This window comes from Chinchilla lanigera, unplaced genomic scaffold (genome assembly GCF_000276665.1).
Source record: "Chinchilla lanigera isolate Chin_1 unplaced genomic scaffold, ChiLan1.0 scaffold00084, whole genome shotgun sequence".
Taxonomy (NCBI): domain Eukaryota; kingdom Metazoa; phylum Chordata; class Mammalia; order Rodentia; family Chinchillidae; genus Chinchilla; species Chinchilla lanigera.
Window position 1 is genome coordinate 8,558,694 of NW_004955485.1, and position 9,606 is coordinate 8,568,299.

Consider the following 9,606-nt stretch of genomic DNA (forward strand, 5'->3'; position numbering starts at 1 on the left):
GTGTGTTTTGAGGCTTGTGGGTTGATTGGAGTGGAAAGTTCTGTTTTTAGTCGGGAGCCTCTTTAGGTAATGCCTGCTTTTCAGTGTTGCCCTCTGGGTGTGGCTAGTTACTGGCCTTTGCCTCTGTCCCAGTGTCATGGCTGTGTCTAGATGTCCTCCTCAAAGCCTCATGCATTCACAGGTGCGTCTCTTCAGAGATGGCTGGATCCAGGGTGTGTGATAAGAATTAAGGGTGTGTGATAACTAAATTGGTCTCCTAATTGGTTTAGCATCTTTCTCGGTGTGGATAATGGGAAGGCCTGCCCTAGGTGTGGGTGGCACCAGCTAACGGGCTTGTAGCCTGAACGGAATAAAAGGGAAAGGAAGGCTTGCTTCTACTGCTACATGGCCTTCTGCCTGCTGCATCACAGACTGTTCCTTCTCTGCCGTGCCCCTCTGCCACGCCACCCTTCCTGGGAGCCAGCTAACTACTGACTGAAACCTCTACAAACTGTGAGCTAAAACAAAATCTTCCTTCTTCAACTTTGGATTTTGGGTATTTCGTCTTAGCAATGAGAAAAGTAACTAAAATTCCCAGAATCCAACCACTTCTATTTACTCAGGATGGGAGGCTGCAGCACGTTTGGCCCACTACCCAGTTCTCTAGGCACGGGCCCCAGTATTGCAAATGATTCCAAGACAATCCAGATATTTGCATCACAAGAAGACCGATTAGTAGCAACAACTATGTCACCTTTGCTATAGTAATAAAATCAGCATTAATTATATCATCAAATTGAGTAGACAAATACTAAAGGCCATTAATGTACCATCCTTAACCACAGAATAGAGATGTATAATTAGAGTATGCACACCAAGAAAACCAAATATGACCCATGGTACGATTACTGCTATGACCCATAGTAAATATCTAGTAGATGGAACAACATTACCTGCACTAACACTAGCACATATTCAATAGCAGTAGTGTAAAGCCAACTAGCTATCCAGAGATTCATAAAGCTTAGTGGTTATACCAGCAAAGGTAGGGGACGGAGAAGTAGAGAATGAAAAAAGCAGAATTTGTGGAATTAATCAGTGGGATATGAGAAGGAGGGGAGGGAAGCAACATGGGGCCCTTGTTGAGGAGTAAAACACAGTTAACGTGTTAGGAAACAGTCACAGGACGTTAACAAGAAAAAGAAGAAGAAAGATCATCAGAGAGCAAAACACAGCAAAAGAAATAAAGATAAGAAAGAAGAGAGGGAAGAAGTGGAAAAGGAAAAGAGAAAAGGCAAGAAAAAAGCCAAAAGAGAAAAAACAAAGGGAGCAAAAACCTCCAAGCCCTAGAAAATCCAATAAAAATAATAAAAAAGAGTAAGATTTAAAAAAAATTTAGTCAAAGAAAAAAAAATCCTGCGTTTTTGAATGAGTGGTTTATTTCCAAAATCCTCAGTCTTGGGACCCAGTCAGTCACAGTTTTCTCCACCTAGCTTCAGGGCCTATAGGTCTTTGAGGTGCCCCGCTGGCACCAGAGGGCCCTCTGTCCATTCGCCCCGGACTGTGGTTCCTGTCCAGCCCAAGGCCTGTCCTTGCCCCCACTGGTAGGTCAGAAACGCAGTCAGCCCTCTGGTCTCGGCTGGACGTAGGCTTCAGGGCAGAGGTTCAAGTGGATTGCTGGACTTAATGTCAGTGGTCATGGGGTCTGGTTGCTCCTTCTCTCCCTGGGCGTTATGCTCCTCCAGGAGCAGGTTGGTTGGCTAGTCCTCATGTCTGCTGCCCCATGCCAAGGGGAAGAGAATCGTAGAGCCCGCTTGGAGTTGGTGGCCTTGCATGGGAAGGGGCGCCCTGCACAGGCTGATGTTCCTGTCGGGGGACACCCTGCAGCACAGGGCTACCTGCTCTTGTTGGGGGAGGATGGCTGGTCATCTGGCGCAGGGCTGCTTGTTCACGGGGTGGGGGCACCACTCGTCCCGTGCGGACCTGCCTGCACTGCTCCTCTAGTGCCTCGTCAACTTTTCTTGAGTTCTTTCTTCTGCTGAGTGCTACCTTAAATGTTTTACCCCTGTTATCTCAATTAATCCTCGCATGAACCTTGTAATGTATGGGTTCTAATATGACTCCCATTTTAAAGATGAAGTAACAGAGTCTTAGAATGGTTAAGGAAAAAAACCTAAAATTCTATAACTAGTGAAGGGCAAAAAGACTTCATCTGTCTGATCACAGAGCCGGGTTCTGAAGTCCTGAGCTTTGCATATATTGAGCTATAGCATCTCTCTGTATCTCTACCTCCCCGCTTCCCTCTTTAACTTTGAGACTGTCTTGTTAAGTCACAGAATTGCCCAGGCTAGGCTTGAACTTCCCATGTGCCTGCCTCAGCCTCCCAGAGTGCTGGAATTATAGAATTATAGGAGTGTGCCAACATGTCCAGTACTTCTAACTTTTAAAAAGTCACATATTAGTAAATATTTGCAAGCCACATCTCTGATAAGGAGCCAATATCCAGACTATATTAATAACTCCTATAGCTCTATGGCAACAACAACAAAAACAAACAACCTGGTTAAAAAGTGGGCAAAGGAAGAGGAGGCGTGTAGATAAACGAAATGTGTACATCCATATGGTGGACTGTTATTCATACTTGAAAAGGAGATTCTGACATATTCAGCCACAGCACAGTCGGAGGCCTTTCCTTCCCACTCTGCTTCCTCTCCCTTCATTTTCACACCTCCTCTGCCACCTTCACCCCCAGCTGCTTGCACACCTCCCTGTCTGAGCACTTGCTTCCCAGAGGACCAAACTGGTGGAGTTCAAGATCAATGCAGACCTTTGGAGGGGTTTCCCCAGCCTGTCTAAATGTAGAAGCCCTGCTTTCTCTTTAACTTTCTCCCTTTTTCTTTTTCTTCCTTTCTTCCTTTCTCTCTCTCTCTTTCCCTCTCTCTCTCTTTCTTTCTTCTATATCATTTCTTCTATATCATTTACTAGAGAAACGGCTATAACACAAGATATACCAATATATAAAAAATTACACGATTGGCTTACAATATTCGGCCACAGAGTTGGACGAGGAGGCATGCAGGGGCTGTCTGCACACTGGAGACTGAAGGTTTCAATCCAGGTCTGGAGCTCACTGCAGCGTCTGTGCAAGTCTGTATCAGGAGGCCGATGGGTCTGCGACAGAAGGCTGACAGATACAAGGCAGAAGCTGAAGAGTCTGTGCTAGAAGCCAGGAGATGACAGCCAAGCTGAAGGGAAGACTGGAGCTCCTCTGAAGAATGGAAGTCCATCCGTCCTTCCTTATTTCCCTTTTATACCATCCAGGCAATGAGCCACCCTAGGGCAGGTCTTCTACACCCTAGGGTGTAGACTTACTGAGCTGATTTAGTTCAGCTTCTAAACTTCTCAAGTTGACACAATCAATCAACCACCACACTTTCTTTTTCTTTTTTGTCTTTTTGAGGTAGGGTCTCACTCTGCAGTTCAGGCTGGCCTTGAACTCACTTTGTAGCCCAGGCTGGTCTCGAACTCACAGTGATCCTCCTGCCTCAGCCTCCTGAGTGCTGGGATTACAGGTGTGTGCCACCATGCCCATCTCTTCTTTATCTTTCTGCATATATTCCTAATATCTTTAACAACACAGCAGTGGACACCCCACTATTAAATAACTGTTCCAAACTTTACTCTTTAACAGTGTTCAGGCCAGCACTGTGTGGTAAGGCCCTGTCCCTTATCTTATCTCCTCCTCAGAAAAGCCATGTGAAATGCACCTAAGCACCCTCTAATGGCAGGAACAGTCCTGAAATGTGGGTGATGCATCTGAGGTCCCGTCATCAGAGAGCGGCAGATATTCTATTCAGCTCAGGGTTTCACTCCCTGAGAGGGCCCGGCCTTCCACCTAGAGCACCTCCCCTCTCTCCAGCATCCCCTTGTTCCTCGCTCCTTATTTTTCCCAGTCGTGTTTTTCGTGCTCCGAAGTTAGTTTTATGTGATTATGGCCCTGGCTGAGAGGAAAGCAGCGAGGGTGGCAGTCCTGGCAAACTCACCACTGTGCCTAGAACCTAGAACAGCACCAGCAAATTAGCTATTGAATGGATGCTCAAAAAATGGGACTCATCACTGGGGCAGACTGATCCTCTAATTTTAAACAATTCCATGCTGTCCTTTTTTCCAGACGGGGGGGTCTCACTCTGTAGTTCTGGCTGGCCCTGAAGTCATTATGTAGCCCAGAGGGCATGATACCACTGAGCCCCAGACTTGAGCTGGTCATGAAATCAATGAAATGGACTTAAACTAAAATTTTTAAATAAGTTGGTAAAAGGGCCCTAGCACTTTTTGTCTTTTCATTTTGAGATAGTGCTTCACTATGTTGCCCAAAGTGGGCTCCATCCCGTGAGCCTCCTGTTTCAGCCTCCCTGGTACCTGGGGTCAGAGGTGTGTGCCACTGTGCCTGGCTGCTAGCCACATTTGAGCGATGCTCTGGGGTTTCCAAGCATCTCCACTGTCATTTCACCCGTCCTCCCAGAAACCTTTGCGGGCTCAGCTTCTCCTCCTTCAGGGTCTTCTCACATGTGCTGTCCTTTCATCCTGGCCTCCCAGCTCTTTGCTACATTATTCTGGGTTTCCTTCATTACTTTCCCAGGGACGCTGGCCCTGACCTTGCAGCCCATACACAGATGAAGAAATCAAACCCTACGGGTGGGGCTGCCGGCTTGAAAACGTCTTACCATAGTGGGAACTTTATTGTTACTGTGTTTCCAGGAAACACATGCACACATATATAGTAATCCTTAATATGGGTTAAGTGCTGACATCTTCTATTCAATCTATTAAAAACTTTTAAAGCCCGGTGTAGTGGCGCACGCCTGTAATTCCAGCACTCGGGAGGCTGAGGCAGGAGGATTGTTGTGAGTTTGAGACCATCCTGGGCTACAAAGTGAGCTCAAGGCCAGCCTGAACTGCATAGCGAGACCCTGTCTGAAAAAGACAAAAATGAAAAACAAAAAACTTTTAGTTCCAGCCATTTCATTGATTTCGTGAAACTAGCTTGGCCTGTGTGACAGGCTCAAAGTCACACTGTTGGTGTGATGGTGGATCCAGCATTCCCCGCCCACTGCACTCTGGGGAGTTTCTTGCCAGAGGTAAACTGACCACACAAGCTTTGTGACAGTTTTGCTCACTGAGGACAAATTCTATCTTCTCCCTCCCAGCCAGAGCCGAGGCAAGGCTGTGCTGCCCACCTGCAGGCATCTCCGTCTGGTTCCTCCAAATCCCTCGGCCCCTCTGCCATGCCGCTGTCTGGAAGGCTCTTCCTAGAAGCTCCTAGGGGAAAGACCCCTTGTGACCGCAGGCCCAGACTTGCTGGAATTCTCATCCCAATGACACCTAACATTAACATATGGACAAAGGCACATGGCATATTAAATGATTTACTGGGGTCAAAGATCAAGTCAATGGCAGGCTTGAAGTGAACCTGCCGCACAGCCTTGGAGCTGCTTAGCTAGGATACAAGAAGCCTCAGCCAGGCCCGCCTCGTGGCCTGGACCTGCTCAGCCATCAGCCAGTTCATCTACAATGACACCTTCTTTCCCTGCCAGAGGGCGGTTTTGACTGAACTCCGGGAGACCCGCCTTCTTGGAGTGCAGATTTCTCTGCTTCAGAGTTTAATTTAGCTGGTGTTGGATGCAGAAGCCTAGAAAAAGCAGGAACTTGTTTATTTGTTCTTTTGTTGCTAGACTTACAATCTGCCCTGGTACACTGTAGGTCTATACATGAGGCCGCCTCAGAAAACGCTCGCGTTTGCTTCTGCCCCGCGTAGGTAGGCAGCTGTGAAAGCCATCAGGGCTGTTTGCTTCCAGTTACAAAAGAAAACATTCTCTGTTTGGGGCTGTGTTGTTCCTTTTTTGCCCCCCTCTTTCTTGATTTAAAAGGGGAAATATGTTTCCCAGTAGAAATGTGGGGCTGCCCCTCTCCTTCGAAGGCTAGGAATGGCTGGGGAAACTCGCACACCTGGCTCGTCATCTCTCCTACTCCTGCTCTTTCTCTGCCTTTGGTCTGAAGTTATGTGAGCGAGCGGGCCGGCTGCTCCACCTCCCTGGGGGCGCCGGTTTATAGCTCCACATCTTCCTCATACTCTGGTGTGTTTTAGCTGAGAGTCAGGTTGTTTCCCATCGTCAGGTGCGTGGACGAAATGACCGCTGGTGGGAGCAGGAACACATGAGTAACTCTAACCTTGGCCCAGGACCTTCGTAGGGACACACAAACCCTGACCTTGCCGTGGTGCCTCAGAGAGGCCATCTGGGGGAAGCTTCATTTCCCCCAAAATATATGAATTGGAGAGCTCCTCTGCCTGGGAAGTAAGAAAACCACGTGGCAAGTGTAGGCTTCACATACACAAATATTTGTCCACGGAACACTTCAAGCAAGAATTGCCCATAAGTGTGCTGTCGGAGACTGGACCTGTGCAGGAGGAGGGCCAAGGAGCAGCGGAGGTGACGGGGAGAAGAGCACGGTAGCCGCCCTCGGCTGGAGACAGCCACTGGGTCACGGAGGTGGAGGCTGTGCGGTGGGTTGGAGGTGCTGTGAGACCAACGCCAGGTAACCGGCTGAGCCGGGTGTGGTGGCGCACACCCATGATCCCAGCATTCTGGAGGAAGATCAAAAGTTTAAAGCCAGCTTGGACAACTTAGCGACTTAGTGAGACCCTGTCTCAAATTTATAAATAAAATAAAATAATAAAATAAGAAGGACTGGGGATGTAGCTCAGTGCAAAGGGGCTGGATTCAATCCCAAGTACTACAAAAAAAAAGAAAAAAAATGAAGAAAGAAAGAAAGGAAGAAAGAAAGAAAGGAAGAAAGGAAGAAAGAAGAAAGAGGAAAGGAAGTCTCTGAGGAAAAATTGGCTGTATGAATGAGAGAGGCTTAGAGAAAAGACTTGACAAATAGCACCAATAACGCCTAAGAGGAATCCAGGGATAATTCGAGGCATTCAAAGCACCATGTGGACTTGAAATTGTGGCTGGGACCTGGGCTCCTGCATGGAAGTTTTTGGGGTGAAACTGCTAATCACCATGCTGAGGTGCTCACACGGGCCGTGTGACTCTAAAGAACTATGGCTTATAAATGAGAGGTATCTCTTTCTAAATGTCAAATCCCAGTTGCTCCTTGCTGGTAGAGAGGAGAACAATTGATTTTTCTCTGCTGGCTGTGTAGCAACGGAGGGTCTTCCCACTTATTTAGACTTTTTGCGCCAGTGTGATGTGGTTTGCACATAGAGACCCTGTGCGTATTGTTAGATTTATACCCAAGTGCTTTTCTTTTGATGTTATTGTAAATGTGTTTTTTAAACTGCAAATTTCAACTGCTCATGCCTGGTCTTTAGGAAAGCATAAGAAAGAAAACTTCTCTTCACTGCATTATGAGCTCATACCCCAAATCACCCTTCCTGCGGGAAAGCAGGGAGGGTGGGCCGGTAATCACAGCTGTCCCTCGCCCATCTTTCCCTCCACCCTCGCTCTGTAAATATTTGTTTATTTCATTTACCAAGCTGATGTTATGCTAAGGAACAGCTGGGGGGGGGGGCGTGGAGAAATCAGGGAAAATGCAGAAGTCCCAAGGTTAAGATCTCTGGGGGAGCTGTCTGAACTCTCGGTATCTGAGAACCGACAGTGCTGTTTGAAATAAGCAGAAAGGCAGCGCGGATTTCCCCACCTGAGGTGGGAGGTCAGAGCCCTGCCGAAGATGAAGGCATATTCCCCCTGCGCATACATGTAACAAGCTGCTCAAATAGGACACGAACTGAGACCAGACTCCCACTTTGGGCCCAGAATAGAGTAGGACTAAATCACTGGAACGTGACGATTCCGCTATCGCTTGTCTCGCAGCAGGATGGAGAACCCTCGCGCGTGCTGCTGGGGCCGGGCTGACTGCGGCCGGTCGGTGCACACAGCGAGGCTTTCAGTGGGAAGTGGGCTGGGAAGAATGAGAGGATCCGACGCCGTGCCCGTGACCCCGACCTGGCCCGTCACCTAGCAGAGGTCTCAACCAGTGCACAAGACAGCAGGCGCATCCCGCAGCGCCCCGGCCAGGCGGACCGCACGCCCACGTGCCAGGGATGGGACACTGCGGGGCAGAGCTGCGCCGCAGCAGCTGCGGCTCACAGGAGCCGGCCGGTAGCTAAGTAAGTCCAGGCTCATTTGGCCTCCAAGAGCTTTCCGGGGGTAAAGGGTTGACTTACGCCCTGGGAACTAGCTGCTGCTCACCCACTCAGTGACCAAGGCAGCGGAGGGACACAACTCCCCCTTAGATACAGGTGAGCGTTCCAAAGTCACCCGTCCCTAAGTCAGGGGAACCTGCAGCAAGGACGAAGTGCATGGGGAGCCAGGCAGCGTGGGAAGGAGCCCTTCGGACTCTCTTCTAGGCCGAGCGTCTGAGACACTTCCGCTGTGGTGGGAGTTGTGCCCCTTGCTGGAGAGACGCTGGTTCCAGGAAGATGAACGAGCCCAGCTCCACCTGGGGAAGTACAGCAAGGCTTTGGAGCAAAAGTCTTTGAGCCTCAAAGGGTGGAGGCAGGTCACAAGTGCAGAGCAGGCACCATTTCCGTAAGTACTGTGTGCTGACTGGGCCACTGGAATCCCGGGGGCACCATTTCTGAGAGGACTGCTCAGGGCAGCAGTCAATGAAGGTATAAGGGAAAGGACACCCCCACCGAAGGCCAAGCTTTCATGCTATACCTCAAAAGAATAACTTACCCCAGGTTGCCAGGTGTGGTGGCTCATGCACACAATCCCAGCACTCTGGAGGCTGAAGCAAGAGGATTGCTGAGAGTTTGAGACCAGCCTGGGTGACAGTGAGAACCCTGTCTCATTAAGAAAACAAAGCAGAAAGAAAAAGAAAGAAAGAAAGAAAGAAGGAATTGACCCAAGCTTGTCACCAGGAGCACTTACCCCGGAACCCTCATGCCAGGTGCGTTTCTTCCACGCTTCCACAAACACAGGACAATTTTCTGTAGGTGGTTCCCGATCCCACGAATAGCAGCGTTTTCCTCTTAGCAAGGACTCTCAACAGTCACATCACCTTAGAGAAGGAGATGATCATTAGCAGCAACATATGGAGGAGGTTTCAGATGTGAGGAGGCCGAGAGTGTGTGCTCTGTAACCAATGTATCTGGGTCAGTTTCCAGTCCAGGCTGGCCTCAAACTCATGGCAATCCTCCTGCCTCAGCCTCCCCAGTGCTGGAATTACAGGCAAGCGCCACCACGCCTGGCTGTGTAAAGTGTTCTTGATGCCACGGGTAAAATGTGGGGTAGGGAAAAGCAGTAGCAGGTTTGGTTTCTGTCCTTTCCCCTACCCTACCCTCAGTACTGAGGATTGAACCCAGGGGCCTCTGCACTGAGATATATTCCCAATCTATTTTTATTTTTTATTTTGAGACAGTGTTTCACTATGTTGCTAAGTGGTCCAGGCTGGGCTTGAACTTTCAATCCCCCTGCCTCAGCTTCCCAGCTTGCTGGGACTGTAGATGTGTGCCTTGCCTGGCTGGTTTCTGTCCTTTGACAAGGTACTGTCAGAAGACAAATAAATACACAGTAAAATCATGGCCAGCACCGGATGTTATAGACAAAGGCCAAG